The 18,718-nt window shown below is 41.9% G+C and overlaps 1 protein-coding gene across 10 annotated transcripts in view; it reads left to right on the top strand.

The window, feature by feature from the left end:
- The window catches only part of AKAP13 (A-kinase anchoring protein 13), a 206,665-nt gene that overhangs the window by 19,518 nt on the left and 168,429 nt on the right, over window positions 1–18,718 (top strand). For 9 of the 10 annotated variants that reach the window (XM_041418359.1, XM_041418364.1, XM_041418363.1 and 6 more), the window contains exon 2: window positions 1,000–1,056. The gene's annotated coding sequence lies outside the window, so the exon portion shown is untranslated. Of the gene's footprint in view, window positions 1–999; window positions 1,057–1,919; window positions 1,938–18,718 lie in introns of those variants that run through there. The other variant, XM_041418358.1, reaches the window with a different exon arrangement.

The raw sequence follows: 18,718 nt of genomic DNA, 5'->3' as shown, positions 1-18,718 counted from the left end.
GGAGGAGGGTATAAAAGGGGCTTTCACTGCCTCACAGGAAGCGAAATGAATGGAGGAACTTTTGATAATGCCCCGTCTGTCTGAGCCGGGGGATCAGCCCGACTAAATTGCAGCAGATTAGTGAATGATAGTGCTTCAGCTGGGGCCAGAATTATAAGTTTTTAATCTTGGAACAAGCAATGATTTCTTCCTCCTAAACAGTGGTCAACTCCCTCTTTGATTTGGAGGCTTGCAGTCATCCATATTCAGTTAGTTTGGGTGTGTGATTTCTTTTTTTTTTTTTCTTCCAGTCGGCATTCATGAGTCTCAACAAGCTTTTGGGTTTTTTTGGTAGCAGTGATTGTGGTGAAACCTGTCATGGCCACATGCCATTTTTGCCAGAACTTGTACTTTGCTTTGGATTTTTATGCCTATAATGAGGTCTTGTGTTTCCCAGATTTCTTAATAGTGCCATGTGTTGTTCTGCCTCAGTCTTTTGCAATTTGCTTTGGGGTGGTTAGGGTATCTCTTTTATAAGCAGCATTTTTGTTTCTGTCCACCTTCAGCCTTACTCTGTGTGTGAACATGGGTGACTTCTTGATTCCCACCCCACAACTTGGTCCAAACTTTTAGATAATCCAGCTCAGTGGGAGGGAGAGATGACTGGAAATCTAAATGGGGCAGCTTAGCTAATTGCCTTAGGCCTGACTTGTCTGCTGGATAACACTAGTTTTATCTGCTGGATAACACCAGTTTTATTGCAGCCCGACGTGATTGACATTTGGGGAATTGCACTGGTATAATGCTGGCAGCAGCAGTGAAAAATCTGCCCTATTGTTTCTGATACATTGGCTGTCTGAGGAGGAGCTTTTTGTTACAAATAACTGTCAGAAAGGCAACTAATGGAGTGAAGTTACTTTTTCTTTAAATCACTGACATTTCCAATTCCCAAGAAAAAAAATACGAGTGAGAGTCATATCCTATGTACTAAAACTTTGCCTTGTTCTATGTTTTTTTCAGGCTTTTTTTTTCTTGGATTTTATTACTGGAAAACTCTCTAATGACAGCTTTGCTTAGGTAAGTGAAGCAAGATTTTTTTTCTGTGGATTTTTTTAGAATCACTTCCCCTATCTTAACTTCTTTTGCATGTTGGGTAGAAATGTTGAGCCAGCTGTGCTGCGTGTGCTGTGGTTAAAGGCTAGAAAGATGTTGTAAACAAAAGTGGGGTAATGCCTCTAGTATGACATAAGGACCTCATTTATTTATTTAATCAGATGAAGTGGGCGTTGTACAGAATAATGAAATACAGGTTATATCTACATATTACTGCATAATCTCATCAATTTTTAATTTTTTTTTTTTCAAGTGATGCTCTGCATTTTTTTTTCCACTGGAAAGTAAACTTGTTGCTATCACTTAACATCATTTTGTTATGAAATGCAACCTTCATGGTTCCAGTTTTTTAGATACAGTTGCTCTTTCTCCATCCCCTTCTCTTCCCTCTTACCCTTAGGCAGGAGCTTCTGATATGGAAAAATCATAAAAATCTTGAGAGTTTTATATTGTTTTTAGCCCAAAAGACGGAGAGAACATGAACAAAATTAACACCCCCCTTTGATGTTCTGAACCCCATCTACGCATCTAAAATGCAGATTCCACATAATTGGTCACTGACAGGATCTGAGTGTTGATTGAAAACACCTGGTCTTGTCTATTTCTAAATTTTCTCTATCTTTGGGGCATTCTGGGCATGAATCCGGTGCCATGGATGGTGGGAGGAAGAGCTAAATGTGCTGCTGTACCAAAATGTACTGTGTTTTCCTTTGTGGTGGAGAGAAGACTTCACTGACCTCTGATGCAAGACAAGAAGTTAATTCCTAGACATACAGCTAATTTGATGTGTTTGTTGAAGTTGCTTGTTGATCCTGGATGAGGCCAAAAGCAACTGCAGTGTTCAGGTGGGAATACAGTATCCTAACATCTACCCTGACAAAAGTGCTGCTGCTCTTTGCAAAGTGTCTGTGAAAGGCTTTTCTTTTTTCTCCCATCTCTGCTTTCTGTAGTACCCACCCTCTCTTCCTTTTGATCTCCTTCCACTGAATGATCAACACAGCAACTTCTCTCCTTGAGATGAGGGACCTTGGTGAAATAAAATTGATTGTCTTAAAGCAAGAGTCTTCTCCAATCTGCTTTTCGTTGGTATTTGTCCCTCTTCAGGGGAGGACTTTAGGAGAGTGATGACAGACAACTGCAGGGAGGCTTTTGAGTTCCCTTTAGTTTTCATTTTAGGTAGCTCATCGGGGTTTATCTATCTGCCAATCCTTTGCCAGGATGCTGAACTCAGGGTATTTTGTGTGGCGTAGCTTTTGTCTTTCCCAGAAACACATGGGGATGGGCTGGTGCACTCCAAAGTGTGAGTGAGCCAAAAAGGTGGAAAAGTCCTTAGCAGAGCCCTCTGAGAATATGTCTGAGATAGATTTCTGCTTGGGATCCAGCACTGCATTGCTCTTGAGACATGCCATTGCAGTGTGCTTCAGGTTCCCCCCTGTCTCCTTCAGCTGCTTGAGCAGTGACTAATTCGCAGCCTGAGGCTGTATTTGTTGATGCCACTGCCTGTCCAGAGGTTGGAGAGGACTCTGCAAATGAGGGAAGTATTTAGGCATCAGTTTTAAGGCCTTTTAACTGTATATTAGACACATCTATGAATATATGCAGACAGAACTAATAAATAACCAGGGAATGGTAGTTAAGAGGAAAGGGCATAATTAATTCTGTCATGTACTCTGTTTTAAAGCTGGGTCCAGAGCAGTAATGTGTTAGGCTGGGAAGGTAAACACTGTCATTATTCAGCAACAAAACATGTACAAGGCTGACATTGTTTTCCTCCATTTGATATAATAATTTTTTTGCAATGCTTCGAATATCTTTGGTGGTCTTTGGGGTGGTAGGAGCCTAATGAAGCCCCACCCTTTCCAAAGGGTCAGTGCTCCTTTATTTGAGTTGAGTTTTGTATTAATGCTGCTTTGCTGACACAGAACGTGTGCTGTTCCAGAAAGCTCTTACTGTTTGCTGTGGTTGGGGTGCTTGGCTGGAATTCCAGCAATATAATTTGGAGGGAGGTATTTCTGTTTCATCAGGTGATCCCTTTTCAGCTCCCCACACTGTAGTGTTAACCCAGGTCAACTGTACGTGGCACATAGAAAAAAATCCTTTTTGTGCGCATGCTGTTAAAAAGCCAGCATAAGTTTACCTTATAAAATAGATATATTTTTAATATATAAAATATATTAAATTTTAAAAAATTTAAAAATATTTTTATATATATAAAATATATATATTTTTTTCCTCCTCCAACTACACCAGCATGCAGAGAAAGGTTTGACTTCAGCAAATGCAGCTTTGCATGGTCCTTCAAGGTTACCGTGTTTGGATCTTTTTAGTGGGGAGAGGGATTTGGGGGAGTCCTCACTTTGCATCTCAAAGCATCTGAAGTTACTGTGAGAATGATGATATATTTCCTAAAAGGAATAGTTGTCATGGTAAACAGTTATCTAAAGCAAGGTAATTAACTTTTCAGCATGTATGATAAATAGTAATAGGAAAAAAAAGCTAAAGAGCTTGTAGTTTGAAGTTCCCCCTGCTTGCTGTTACTCATAGTGCAGCCTCTCTCCTCTCCTTCATACCTCTCATTTTAGCAAATTTCTTGATGTATACTTACACACAGGAAAAACAAGCAAAGACTTAATATACATATGTCTATCTTGACTGTGTCCCACATGACCCACCTTAGATATCAGATCACTTGAGTTTGCATAAGTGAAGTTGTGTGTATCCAAAGTGGGTTGGTGTTGTTCAACCCCTCAGTGCCTCTTTCTGTTGAGTTTCCTTACAAATTTTGCAGCTCTGGCTCTTCCAGCAGAAGTCTTGGACAAAAAACACTCATGGAGACACCAGTGGAATAGCTGATGCAGCTCAGCAGCCACCTCCTAAAATAAGTGGTGGAAGGATGCCTGTTTCTCTTCTCAGTATTTTCTTTGGAAGATGAGCATCTCCTCGGATGTCCTTGGCTTCTGTGTCTCTCTAGCAAGCTGCAGCACTGAATACTCCTTCCACTGTTCCCAGCTCAGTTTAAAACTTCTCCATTCAAAGTATTTCTGTCGTCCTTCAAGGTCTGCTCTGTCTGATTGCAAAACTCCCAGGAATTTGGAGAGGGAATTCTTCCTTTGGATGGATTGAAAAGAAGTTGCATGTTGTCAACTTGCACAAGGTCTTTATTCAAAGTATGAAGTATTTTTTAGGGGGAGAGATCTCTTAAAAAATTATTAGCCCTTGGTAGGTGGCATGAGTGGCATTGACTGGAGGGGCAATTGTTCTGTGGTTCATGGGCTGTTTATTTTGCAGCCAATGATGTTTCTATATTGCTGAGGCAGATGGAGGGATTCCCAGCTCCACAATCATGATCCTGGGGGAGATTAACTGGTTATAGGTTTCACCACTTGGATGATGAGGTTAGCCTGAGACAGAGATGCATCCCTGTGTATGGAAATGGTCTTGGCCCAGATCTTGTCTGGCGATGTAAAGCCTGAGAAAGGACCAAGAGGTCAGCTTCAGCTTTTTAAGGAATGTGATGTATGGTCATTCTGTGGCATGTGTGGACTGCTGCTCTTTTATTTCAAAAAGGGCAAAAAATGTACTTGCAAGCTTATGTGTTTTTTTAAAAAACACACTAATTAGAGCTACAATTAGCTCTAAAGTAGAACCTACTTTACAGCTACATAAATATTTGTATCTCTGATACTAAAACACTAATGATAAAGAATCCCAAGAGGTTTTTATATAGTTACAAAGCAAGGAAGGTTTCTCCCATTCTTTGCCTCTTAGAACCTTTCTTCCACTTCACCTGTTTCCCTCCTGCTGAGCTAAGCAACATCCTCAGTCTGCACACACTGGGACTTTTTGGGTTTTTTTGCATCTGTAGCAGTCTTAAGTAATTACTCTGCACTTCTAATACTTGTTACAGAAGTGAGCTCCTCTGCTTGTGTCAGTCAATGGTATCTAGAAAACTGAAGCTCTGAAACAAGCTAAAATGAATAGAATCTTGTTTCCTCTTTGCTCACATGGGCACTTATTCACTTCTCCATCTGCTTCGACTTTGAAGACTGCTGAGGTTCTTCCTCTGTCTGACCCACTTGGCATAAGCTAGAGAGGATTGTCTTTCTTCAATAGCCAAGTTTATAGGGCTTCAGCTTGTTCATAAATAATCCTTAGAGTTCTGAGTGCTGCCTTTCTCCTTCTTTCCCCTTCAAAACTGACCTGCTGTCATTTGTGTACAAACTGGGGGAATATCTTTTCAGTCTATACATAGATGAGAAAATTTGTGCAGTCACTGGACAAGAGAGGCTGCAAAGTGTGCTGAGGAGATTTCACTGAGGATCCATGATTTTAAGCATTTATCTCATCCACTTTCAATTTGTGATCCCAGCGCGAAAGAGCATCAGCTATAGAGGAGGGTTTTGCTCTGCTAGTCCTTGTACAAGCACAGTTCCAGAGTACAAAATACAGGACTTGGATATGCAGAGGCATCTTTGTAGGAATGTGTAAATATTTAGTGTACTTCAGAGAAGGACAAGGTGTTGCTCTGCCTTTGCTTTCACACTGAAGTACCTGCACCAGTAATTGGTTTGCATGTGTGAATGGTTATTTTAAAGTAGCATTAAAACTCAGCTTTACTGAAGTTCTGCAGACCAGCCTCTCCTGATTGGAACTTTGAGGCCTTGTGATCTGCATGTGGTCCTGCTGGCTCTTGGTAGGAGGAGATAGCAACCCTCTGTGGAAAGATAGGCTGTAATTTTGTCCTGCTTTGAACATGTGGGATTTTAAGTATTTCCTATGAGATGCATTACTAGTATAAACAAGCTGTTTTGTTTAGTGTAAGCTCTTTATCCTGGTAGGATTTGAAACATCTTATAAAGCAATCACTGTAAATTTAAAACTAATATTTGGCATTATTTAAATAAACATAAATCAAGATAGTATACAAATAACACAAGTTCCCAGCCCAGGGACCTGAAAGACAGACCTACTTGGATGTAGCCTGTGTACTTTTTGTCCATTCTCCTGTTAAGTTTAAAGCATTCTACACCTAATTAATACCTTTTAAAATTTATGTCAGTGATAAAATGGATAAATATTGCAATGGACCTAGATTTTAGTGCTACAATTACAGAACAGATGTAAAAGCATGCAGGGTAAGTAGATGTTTGTGCAGTCTTGTGGTGCAGCATCATTGCTGCCCTGGTTGGTTTGGTACAGAGGGTTCCAAATTGAAGCCTTTAAGCTGGAAAGGGTAAATTACTGTTTAGTGTGTTGTAAAAGGTCTTGTAGATTGTGGGAGTAGATGAGTTATCTCAAAAACATAATGCTGGAAAGAAATTTCTATGCCAAACTGTTAAATTTCATTGCTGTGTTAATTAGATAGAAAGAAGCCCTTTATTTTATGAAGTTTTCCAACTCAGTTGAAGCTCTATCACATTAGATGTGACAACTGAATGATCAAGTACTTGTCTGGGTGCCAGGAGCCTTGTACTTCCAAATTAATTGTGTTTTTATGAGCCAGTGTTAACTTTTTGAAAAATAAAGCTTAGGCCTTGGAAAAAAACAGATGTTGATGAATATGGGAAGGAATGGGGAAAAGAATATCGTGTTCCTGGTAATGAGGTGACCTCTGGTACTCTAATTTCATTTACCAAGTAGCTATTAATTTTTTATATAAAATATAAAATTTTGCCTTTGAGGAACTTCATTTAGAGGGTGGAGGAGTTCGCAATCCTTTCAATGCCTGAGTTCAGCTGGTAATCCAAGAGGGAATTCAGTATCTTCATAGATGAAGGGTGTATGAGCTTTTTAGTTTATCAGGCTTTTCAAAAATGTACAGATTTGCAGATGCGTGAGGGACTGGGGGGAACCCCTTGCCTCTAAGTGGTGGTAAAATTTAAAACTCTTATGCGTATGGCTCTGATCAACATTCATTTCAATGTTCCCATAAAAAGCTTATGACTTGGCAGGGTTTCAAGGACTGAAAAGAAAAAAGCTCTGTATACAACATGTTTTATTAATGTTGAAGGAGTAATATTGCTGTATTTCAGAGTCTGCCGCTGCGTAGAATAAGTTCTTTTTGACTCTGGCGCACTTTGGCTTTTCTCTTGAATAAAACAAGGTGTGACTTCACATCTGCTTTTTCCTAGTAGCCTTGTATTAATCAGGAGTATACATATTTCCAAGTTTTGGCTAGGATTCATCCTTTTTCTTTCTAATTCTCCCGTGTTGCAGAGTGAATTCATGATTCTTGACCCTCAATTGATACTGTTAAAGTGTATTTGCATAAACCTTGATGTTGATCATCACATCCCACTTATTTGTGATGACTTTTTGCCCCCTTTTAAGCTGTATGTAAAGGTGAATTTGAAATTAGGCAGCTGAGGAAGAAGTAATCTGTTGAAACTTGGCAAATGTGGTTGAACTAATAAAAGCAAATTTAAAAAAATATACTTTTAAGGGAAATCAGTACTGTAAAACACAAAATTTAAGATGAAGTTGCTGAAAATAATTTGTGCAGCCAAAGTGCAAGAGGAGGCAGATAACACGAGTCAAGCACAAAATCACAATTTACAGCCACGTAGCAGTGTTACTTTGGTAAGATTACCTCTGCGTGGGGCTTGGCTGGCGATCAAGGCATGGCTTAGGGAGCGGGGTCGGATCGCTGGCGGCGCGCGAGGCATCGGGACGCGCTCTGAAACAGGAGTCTGGATTCAAATCCTCATGAAACAGGAGTCTGGATTCAAATCCTCAACACCAGCCTCTTTCAGAGAGTGCTGCGCTGCCTGGCTGTGGGACACAGCCCGGGCTCTGCGAGGCAGGAGGAACTTGGGGGTATGTGACTGCTTAAAAGTAGCTTTTATTCCCTAAGTTACTGTGCGGGTTTTGGCTGGAGTGGAGTTAATTTTTTGCATAGTAGGGGCTGTGTTTTTGATTTGTTCTGGAAACTGTTGATAACTTAGGGATGTTTTGTACTGCTGAGCAGAGTTTATGCACAGCCGAGGCCTTTTCTGCTTCTCACCCATCCCACCTCTGTGCAGGACTGGGGGCATAAGGAGTTGGGAGGGATCACAGGTAGGACAGCTGACCTCACATGGTCCAAGGGATATTCCAGACCCTATGCAGGCATGGTCAGTGTATAGAGCTGGAGGAAGAGGAGGAGGATGTTCAGACAGACGGTGTTTGTCTTCCCATATCCTCATCATGTGATGGAGCCCTGCTTTCCTGGAGATGGCTGAACACCTGCCTGCCCATGGGAACTGGGGAATGAATTCCTTGTATTGCTTTGCTTGTGTGGAGCTTGTGCTTTACCTGTGAACCTGTTTTTAAACTCAATGCACGAGTTTTCTCACTTCTAGCCTTCCAGTTCTCTCCCCCATCGCATTGGTGCAGAATGAACACACTGTGTGGGTCTGAGCTGCTGCCTGGGGTTATACCATGATAGCTATCATACTGTTAAAAATTGACATAGCCATATCTCAGTCTTATGCTTCTGATTTGTGAGTACTGTTGCTTAATTAACAATTATGAAGCGCTTGGAGCACTTTAAAAGTGCTGTAGGATTGTAAAATATTGCATTTGCGTGTGCACGCTCTTAAACGTGGAGATTTCCACATTTCCACGCTCCTGCTGTGCGAGCACTTGGCTGAGTCACACAGGCTCTTTCTGACCCAGTTCTCTCCTTGTTTGCTCACTCGTCCCATTTGACCCAAGCCCTCAGCCTTTTACTTGCCCACCTTTCTGTCACAGATTTGTGAGTCTGTCCCTCAAGAAGCAAGCAGTTCTGCTCCACAAGTGTTCATCAGAGTAGAGGGGGCTTGGAGCAACCAGATCTAGGAATAGATGTCCCTTCCAACTCAAACCATTCTCTGATCTCTTCCATAGAAGCCCATTTGAAGGTTATTGTCACCCCATGGCCTGTTCCAGGAATGCTCTTCCCCACACCCATGAGGTTGGGCTCTGGTTCCTGGCAGCAAACGAAATCTTCCTTCTGCTGTTTCCTTCCTTGTCTCTCTCCCAGGCCCTGCACAGAGATTTGGCAGGTGCCCTTTAGGGAACTCATTTGGACTTTGACTTGCTTCCCCAGAGAGGAGTTGGGTGAGCCTTAGCTGCTGTTCTCCCTGTTGTGGTCATGGGGATCCCTGGAGAAGGGATCCCCATGAAGAAGAGTTCAAGGGCAGCAGCTGGACTTGGGTTGCAGATGGGCGTGTGTGCAGGTGCTCCCTGTGGCAGGGATATGCAGTGAGAAGGTGCTTTTCCAGGAGAGCTGGGGGAAGGTTCATTTGGAGCTGATGTGGCTGTTCTGGCCAGGGGCAGTGCTCCTTCTGCACAATCACGCTGTAATGGCAACTGCTGCCTTTGTGAGGCACTTGCATTGCCTCTATCTGACCTGTAAACATTTTGAAACTTTTCTTTGATATTCGTCAGTACTAGAGAGCTGAAACCCACCCATGAGAACATGATTTGATTAGTTATTTGAAGAAATTCCCACTTCTCAGATCAGAGCAGGCTGGATTTTTTGAGAGGCTTAGTGTATTATCGGCAGATGAAAACAGAGCACCAGAGTGTCTAACAAGAGATGCAAAAATCCCAACTGCTTCACCAAGAGACGAAATCTCTTTGGAACCAGACTGAAGCTCCCTGGGACTTGCTGGTGTTACCTGCAGCGCTGGCACCAGCACTAATGGCCGGCATGCTCTGAAAAAGAGAAAGCTCATGTAACTTGGTCTGCTGAGCCAAGGCTTTAATTCAAGCGTGGCTAAAGCAAGGAATTCGATCAGGCTCCTACCGTTGGTCACAGTTTGAGCTAAGTGAAAATGAGGAGAGCTGAGATGTGGGACACAGGGTTTTCCTTGTGAAATCTGAGGTGTTTGGCAGATCCATTAAAAATATGCATGAATAGTCCCCATCAGTTGCCACGTACTCAGGTTCAGCTCCTTGCCATTACCTCTGTGCAGTGAGCTCATGGCATGGATGGTATGGAAGAATTTAGTTTTTTGATTTGTCTTGTTCTGTCAGCCAGTACTCTCAACATCTCTTAATCCTGGATATATATGGCTTGAAACAGTGTGTGTTTGAGTTGCATTTAGTCCTAAATTAGGTCTATACTCAAACTCAAAAATTCTGTTATGCTGGAGTCCTTCTTGGGGAGCAAAGAGGGATTCTGTGGGTTTTCTTAAAATAAAAATGAGGGGAAGGGAAAGAAGAATAGATGGTTTAGTGGTTTCAGTCACTATTAATGTTTGCCTACTGCAGCAATAACTTGAATTTCACATCTTTTCCCAGGGATGGGAGAGGAAGAAAGGAATGAGGAAGTTGGATGTACAGTTTTAGTTAGACTTGGTTAGCACTTGTTCAACTGGTGTACGTGTTACAAACCTAAGAGTTGCTTTTATTTGTGCTCAGTTGTGCCCAACATTCCTGGTAGTTCTGGAGATACAGTCTATTGGAAGATCTAGACTTGGATTCCTGTTGTCATTGTGGTGTTCACTGTGCAGCAGGACTTGGAAAGTTGGCATTTTTTTCAAATTTAAAGTATTCCTTGGTCCTGGCATTGCTGTGAGGTGTCATGAACGTTGTCAGGGATAAAATTTTCTTCTAGATGCCTTTTGCACTTGCTGCTGTGCTCCTTTCCATCTTCTTTCCAGGCAGTCATTACCACCTTCTTTCTTTCTTACTTCATTTTTTCCGGAATTTTATTTAGGAAGGTATGACATTCTGCAAACAAATCAAATCTGGGGTAATCTAAAAACTTCAGAGCTGACCCTGCCATGAGTGGAGTTTTAGGTGGGGGGGATGATCTCAACGAGGAAGTCATCACATGGTCTCCTGTGCTGTGCTCAGGTCTGTGAGCTGTGTGTCTGCCACTCACCTTGGCTGGCTGGAGCTGAACTTGGCTGTTTGTGCCTGTTTAAGAAGTTAATCTTTCTGAAGGGCTGAAAGCTGCTTGGCTTGGTGTGGTTGCCTCAGCTACAGGAACGTAAACCAATAATGCTGGGGAAAACAGAGGGATAAACATTTGCTGCTCTTTATTTGCGTGAGGAATTACAAGAACCTGGGATACATTTAGTGACTTGGAACAATTTTTGTTTGAGTTCTGGCTCTGTCATGACCTCTGCACATAATGAAATAAAGTACTCAAGTCTTGCAATGCAATAAGGAAAATCTGTTAAGATTGTAGTTCCTTTACATCAGCTGACCTTGGTCTGACTAACAAACCAATTTGGTTTAATCCTTGTTTTTTAATTAAACATCAGATACTTGAAGGCATAAGTTACTGGCAATTAATCAAAGCGTCTAGGAAGCCTGACCATTGGTCTCTATACTGCACAGGTTGAAAAGCTTGTGCATAGGTTGATATTTTAAATTAAATGTATAAAGATGAAAGAAAAAGGGATGAACCTAAGAACTATAAAGCTCGCTTATTGGTGTTCCTATGAATTAATTGCATCTGTAGTTTCTTCTGAACTTATGTTCAGATTGCACCATGGAATAGTTGAAAGAGGAGGCTCTGGAGTGACATTTATCAATGTGGCCTCTTAAGACAAAGTTGATTTATGATGTAACCTGTCCCCTCTCTAGTGAAATCATAAGGCTGTGGGCTCTGCATCTGCCAGTGTTTGCTGTCTCTCCCATCTTCTTCCCAAGCCCTGGAGAAAGAGATGAACAAGATATTCATCATCTCAAGGCTGGACAGTGTATTGGGAAGTCACTGGTATTATTTGGTGACTTTTCTGTTTTAATGTACAGTGTTGGAGCCATTTGAGCAACTTTAAAGATCAGGTCCTATAGAGGAGATAAGGAGGATGTGTGCAAATGTGACCCTTGTGTGCATTGTCCCCTTTTTTTGTGTGATAAGTGATGCCACATGAGAAGTCCTCTTGCAGCCATATAGATGGCACTAATAGTGATGCAGGATGATGTTTGCAGACTTCTATGGGTAATACTGGAAAAGTTGGTGTTCTTTCCTGACCATTGTCAGCATTTATGCTTCTGTGCTGCTGTGACTTTCTAAGATGTGTGGTCTCTATGTTGCTGAAAACATACAGCAAATAAACTTGTCCAGGCAAGAATATGACCTTGATGCACAATCATTACCTAGAGCCCTAGGCTGGAAAGAATTATTAGTGTTGGAGATTGTGGTAAGGAGTCATCTTCCAGGTCAGTCCCTAAATATAGTCCTTTAAAGGTTTTAGCAATGCTTTTGGACTATAATTTTTTTAATTGCAAACGACATAAATCTTGTTGTTACAAGGGAATGCAAAAAAGCCCACCCAAACTTCTTTCAAATCACAGTACATTTCTCATTTTACAAAAGAAAAAAGTGCCTGACAGATGCTGAAGAGTGAACACCTTTTGAAGCTCTGTGGAAATGAATATTCAACCTATGAGCCAGGAGCAAGATGCAGCAGGGATTGTGTGAGAGCTTTGTGTGGGAGGAATTAACTTCCCATAGTTTACATAGCGTAAAAAGAGAAGACCCCTCTTTCCTTGATGGGAGTAGCCCCACTAAAGTCAGAGCTCCTGTTCACATGGAAGAAGATTTGCAGATTCAAGTCTTAATTTAGATGTATTTGTTTGTGTAAGGCTGGCTTGGTAATACAGATAATATACAATTTATTAGGTCTGTTAAACTTTCAGATTTCCATCCAGTTTAAGAAGAATTTATTGGAATTAACCACTCTGAAAAATGAGCCTGTCATTTCCTGAGGAGTAGTAAAGAACGCTGGCAAAGATGATAATGTCTTTCAAGATGCAGCAGTGCTTCTGAATGGTGTTTGTAGGCTGCTTGGCACAGAGTGCCTGAGAGGGCAGTTTTAGGTACAGTGGTGTTACAATAGCTAACCAACCCAAGCACGGATGGTTGAGCATTGCTGGAGGTTCCTGACTTTGTCCGTGACTTGGAATGCACAGGAGTAGCAAAGCTCTGTAATGCAGTACAGGAGGGTGGTGGAGTTGGAATTAATTTGCTGTGAGTTGCCTTTTCATGGGGGAAGAGAGGGTTTCTGCTCCTGAAAGAGACCTCAGACCCAAAGATCCAACATCAGCCTTCATACCTTTCTCTGGCAGTACTTTCAAGAGAGTGATGAGTTGGAGAGGGGAATTCCCTTCATGTGAAGTCAAGAGTTTGAGGACCCAGAATTGGGTCCTCAAACTGAGGAAAAGTTACGAAACAAACTGAGTAAAAGTTACAAAAAAAACTTAATGATGCCTGTGCTTTTTTGAGGTACATTCGTTAAGCTGCTGTGGTGGTGTATGTATTGGATTATACCCATATTTCTTTGCTGTGTTTGAGCAAACTCTTTTGAGTTCTTTACATGAGTTACACCTTTCTCAATCCTACTGCACGTGACTGTTATCTGAACAACAACGACCTGGCTGCTCATCATTTCTGTTTAAGCTGTGATGAATTTGGTGACCTTTGAGAAACTTTCCTCTTGTTGCTCATGTTCCACTCCTTGCCCTCTAAAGGCACAAAGATGATACTTAGTGGTTTTTTCCTCCTGTCACTCCAGTTCAGAAAGGGCTGGAAAATTCTCTATCAAAAGTCACTTAAGGATTTTTTGTCTGCCTTAGGGAACTTTCCTTCCAGTCCTCACCTCTGCCTTGCATTGTCTTGTAACAACAATGTTTCCCTAGGAACGCAGTGTACCTGAGAGGCAAGACGTGCTTATTTTGCTGGTTAATCATCATGGGTGCTGATGTGGACTAGGTTTGTGAGGCCAACACCAATGATCAAAGCTGGTTTTCAACAGGAGTGATGCTAGTGTGAGAGCTAGGGTGCTGATGGGACCCATTTTAAAGTGGAAGAAACACAAGCTGCTGGATTTCAATTTGTTTTTGGAAGAATGTAAGACATAAAGGATCATTTTTTAAGGTGGTTATATATTAATGCAGCAGCTGGACAGAGGAGAACCAGCATTTTTGGTAGGTGCATGAGCAGCACTGTGCAGTTTTGCCCCTGTGCACCTTTAGTGTTCATTCCTGTGAAGTCCCAACCACCCAATACAAAACCTCTTCATAGGATGGGAACTTCAGTGGACCTGTGCTGTTTATCCTGACTAAAGGGTTATTCTTGGTGCCTTGTTTTCCCCTTGCATTGCTCTCCTGCAGCCTGCTTTTGTTGAGCTGGCTCGGAGCTGGGCTGCTGCTTGCAGGCAGAAGACATGAAGTAGTGTGGGAACAGCCTCTTGCTGACAGAATCCATGATCTGGTGATAAAGAGAAGTCCTGAGACATTCTTCTGCAGTCCACAGTCCAGATTGCTCTCACGCTCCCTTCTGCCTTGTGTTCATCATACCCACTCCAGTCTGGGAAAGGGGGTCCTTTTGGATTGCTTTCAATTGAAAAAAAGAAAAAAGTTGTAACATTCGATCCGGCATGAGAGCTGAGAGTAATGCACATGGTAGAGTGTAATTTAGGTTCTCTGAGCAATTTGACACATTTTAGACAAACTATTGCATTGCAAACTTTATTTGCACCGCAACGGTGGATGAGGGATGTTTTACTACAAGGCAGTGCTGTGGAAGAGCTTGGCTTTATACTTTGGGAATGAGGCTGAGCTTCTTGGGAGAAATTCTACAGAAAGAACCCAGACCACGAAAACCCCCTCCATTACTCTAGACTTGCAGGAAAGCATAGCTCAGAGGCACATCTCTGTTGTGTGGCTCAGATGCTGTGGTCAGTGGCAATCTTTCCATTCTGTTCCTATGTCAAGTGGCCTCGGGCAGAGGGAGCCCAACTTACCTGACTAAAGTAACTTCAAAATGATTCCTGGTTTTGTCTTTTACGTACATCAGGACTATGCAGTAGAGACACATGCTTACAATGAAAAGAAAACTGAATCTGCATTCTTCTCTTTTGCTTTTTTGTGGGCCTTTTGGTTCATGACTCAAAGGCTCTTGCAGAGGCTTCTGAGCCAAAAATGCAGCTGCGTTTTTCAGTCACATGCTGCTTTGCCAGATCCAATAATAGCAACTATTGGGCAAGAGAGAAGAGAATAATACAACCTGCCTTACTGCAAGTGTTTGTGGAACCATACTCGTGGGAAGTTGAAGATGATTTTCATAGTGAGCAAACCTTTTTATGAACTTCCTCCATCTCCTCATCCCTATGCATGTGGTGCTTGTTAACATCCTGGGTGCTTGTGGAAATAGCACTGCTAATAAAGGACATCTCCATGGTTTGTGATGGAAGACCTGTTACCAGTGACTGAACTATGAGATATTCCTGGAAGAGTAAGATCCAGTAGTAGGGGAGAGGGTTTGAATTGCAGCTGGAAAGCGTTGAGAAATCCTTTTGGCAAATATATTCAACTGAGAAAACAAAAGCAAAACAGAGACCTGATGGATCCTTGAAGTGGACTTTATTCCTTGTGTTATGGTTCTCAAGGAGTTCACCAGCATGTTTTGCACATTTTTAGTCTCCAAACTGGTGCTCTTGTCTTTCATCTAAGGTTTTAGTTTTACACTATGCCATGAGAAAGATTTGTCCTGTTGAAAGACAATCTAAAAAAGAAAAGGAGTAATATTGTGAATCCCCTTAAAATACAGTGGTGGGTTTGTATTGTGGGCCTTCTTTAAAACCCTCTTTAGAAGCCCTGTGATACTCATCGTTTGCATCTGATCAGAAGACAGCCTGTAGGCTTTGAGCCATGTGCATTTTTTCCCAATTAAGCAGTTGTGTCCTATGCTGGATCTTTCCCATAGACTATGGAAAATAAAATAGGCTTTTAGTCTTTCTCAAATTTGTAACAGCACTTGATATTTAGCCCATTTTTTGCCTTTTATGTAATATATATGCTTTCTTACTGCCCAAATTTTGAAGTACTTCTCTTTACAAGCTTATGAAACTACTTTAATCCATTACTGAAGTGCTGCAAACACAGACTATGGCTGTAAACAGTACGTGCTATTGGTGAAGAAAAATTACCATCTTGGAGGTCTTTATTTTAAAGGTTGCATTTTGTTCTACTTTAGAAAGACATTGGCTTGCCAGAGTTTCAGCATTGCTTCTTTTCCCCCTCCGCAGATTGTGATCTTTCTTCTTGGGAATATAAATATCATTCACATTTTATTGTTCTTTGTGCATGCTAGTGGAATAGGAGGTTTGTCCTGCTGCTGCAACCCCTTGTGTTGGAGATGTTGGCCAGAGAATGTCCCCATCACCACAAGGAAGGGGCACATCTGGACCTCCAGCCAAGCAGTGCTGCAGCAATTGTTTCCAGCAAGGCTCCTGAAGTAAGAAACCAGATGTGCTTGTGTTGGGATTTTGGGTGACAAACAAGACATGGATAGGAGAGAATGCCACCTATGTTTAGATCACGCTGTTCTCTGTGTCCTGTTGCTCTTGGCATTGGGAGGGAGGAAGGGTCTGGGAACAGAGCAGTAGCTGAACAAAACAAGGTGAATCAAGGGCAGAACAAGAAGCTTAACTTGCAATTTCCTTGTCTTTGTTGGTTTAAATCTGACCCTCCACATTGTTTAATGTTTTCTATTTCATTTCCTCAGTTGCTTAAGGAATGGTTGAGGCTGGCAGAGATGCTTCAAAACCATGGTCAGGTGGGGCATGCAAGATTTGAATAAAGAACTTGGTTTTTACTTCCAGTGGAGACTCATGTTTTATTTTAAAATAGAGAAATTATTTTCTCTAATTGATTTTTTTTTTCTCAGAGAAATTATTTTATTGTTCCAGCAGTGCAGAGAAACTTTTTAGTCCTGGTTGGCTCATAGTTTTGTTCTGTACGCTTGAGGATGAAAAAAGAAAGTCCGACCTTAAGTGTTCTTGCACAGTAGAAACTAAATCAGTGTGTTAGTGGTCAGAGTCTTGCTTGCAGCAAAACTGGATTTGATCTTCTGCTGCATCTCCATGTTGAGCTTTTGTTTCCAACCATAGCACTTTGTTGCTTTCCTCTCCTGGTGCTCTGGCAATTGAGAGGTGGAATTTGTAAAGGAAAACAGCTGTAGTTCAAGCTGTGGAAAAGTTACTGAAGGCAAATCCCTCAGGGTTATTTGGCTTGGTTTCCAACTTTGAATTTCTCCTGTAAGCATTTTAGAAATGGGCCTAATCATGGAGTCATGGGCTTGAGAGGAATGTGAAGGTGAAATTCTTCAGTCTTTAACAGAAGCAATAAGACTTGAATGATCCTAATGCTTGCTTTTGACCCTAATGTCATCTCAAAAAAGGAAAGAAACAACCTCTCACCCTCAAATAAATAAAATTCAGTAGGTAGATGTTTATCTCCTCTGGAAACACTGGAAAAACTTCGTTTTTCTCTGTTGCTGTGACTGTCCCCACCTTTGCCATTCCTCCCTAATCACATGCATACCCCAGCTCATGGCCTCTCTGGAGGTTTGCATGGGAAGATCTCTGTTGCTTAGGAATTAATCGGCTTCTGCTGGCTGTCCTTCCTCCACCTGAAGTTCTCAGGTGATCTCTTCCTCTTGCGTCACCCCTAAGAATTCAGATGTCAGAAAGAGCCTCACCCTGGGGAATTTAGAGCTCAGTGAACAGCCCTTCCTGTAGGTCCCTGGGGAAAGCCCCAGCTTTGTCAGCTGCCTGCTCTCCAAGCACACAGGGATGCTGGAGAGGGACAGGCACAGGGCCTTCCTTGGGATGCCCCAGTGCTCAGGCTCCCTCTCCCAAATCAGGGAACCCATTCCAGCAGAAAACTGATGTGTCAAAAGAAACGTAGGTGTTGACCTGGCTGACCCTTGGTCCAGCAAGCAGCAGATGTGTGGCTGGGGGCAACTGAGGAGTGAGCAAAACCTCCTAAGTGGCAACTGTTTGGGGCTGGCCTAAAGCAGTTGTTGAAACCTTACTAGAGATGAAATCCCTCACTGGAGGAGGCTTGGCAGTGACCTGTAGAAGAGCACCTCTAAAATTTAACTGTGTCTTCCCAGCACTGGCCAGTGTCAGGTTTCCCTGGATGATCCAAGACCAAAAGACTGTTTGAGATTTTCTGTGAGACTGTGACTCTCAGTGAAGGAGCATTTTTTTCACCTGTGGCACTGACCACTTCTTGGGATCTGGTGGGTTGTCTGTGATCTCTAGCAACCTCTAGTGCTAAATGCATGTGCTGTACCCCTTGTATTTTTGTTTTGGTGGGAGTGAGAATGATTATTTGAAATTGCTAGGAAGAAAATTGAACGGATCAGGGAATGTGTGGTGAATTTCTTAGAATACTTTATTTCATCTAAAACCCTTTGTTTAGTTTTCTGGGCAGACATTAAATTCTGCTGTCTCTATTTTCTGGTTGTAGAAATAACAACCTATTCATTTATCTAAAGCATATTATTTCTTATTATTTATGCATAGAACACACAAAAATTGATTTGGCATCAGCTTGTCACTGCTTTCCATGGCTTAACTCTTTCTAATCCTAAATATGCTGTGGAAAAAGTGCAGATGCCCTTAGTTGTATTTAATGAGGTGTATATTGGAAAACCTGTCAGGGGATTTTGATTATTTTTCAGTACGTTTTTATTTTTGTTTTGTTACCAGCTAACCCTTTCCAGTGCTCTGCTGAATGACAGTCAAGTGTTGAAGAAGGCAGGCAATGTGTGACTGGGAGACCAGCCACAATTGCAGGAGTACGGGAAAGGGGAGATAGCAACATTGTGAGGCTGGGTTTGCAAGACGTGAAT

This window comes from Onychostruthus taczanowskii, unplaced genomic scaffold (genome assembly GCF_017590055.1).
Source record: "Onychostruthus taczanowskii isolate IOZ18803 unplaced genomic scaffold, ASM1759005v1 scaffold6, whole genome shotgun sequence".
NCBI lineage: Eukaryota > Metazoa > Chordata > Aves > Passeriformes > Passeridae > Onychostruthus > Onychostruthus taczanowskii.
The sequence above is the reverse complement of the archived record's forward strand: the minus strand, read 5'-3'. Positions and strand labels throughout refer to the sequence as shown.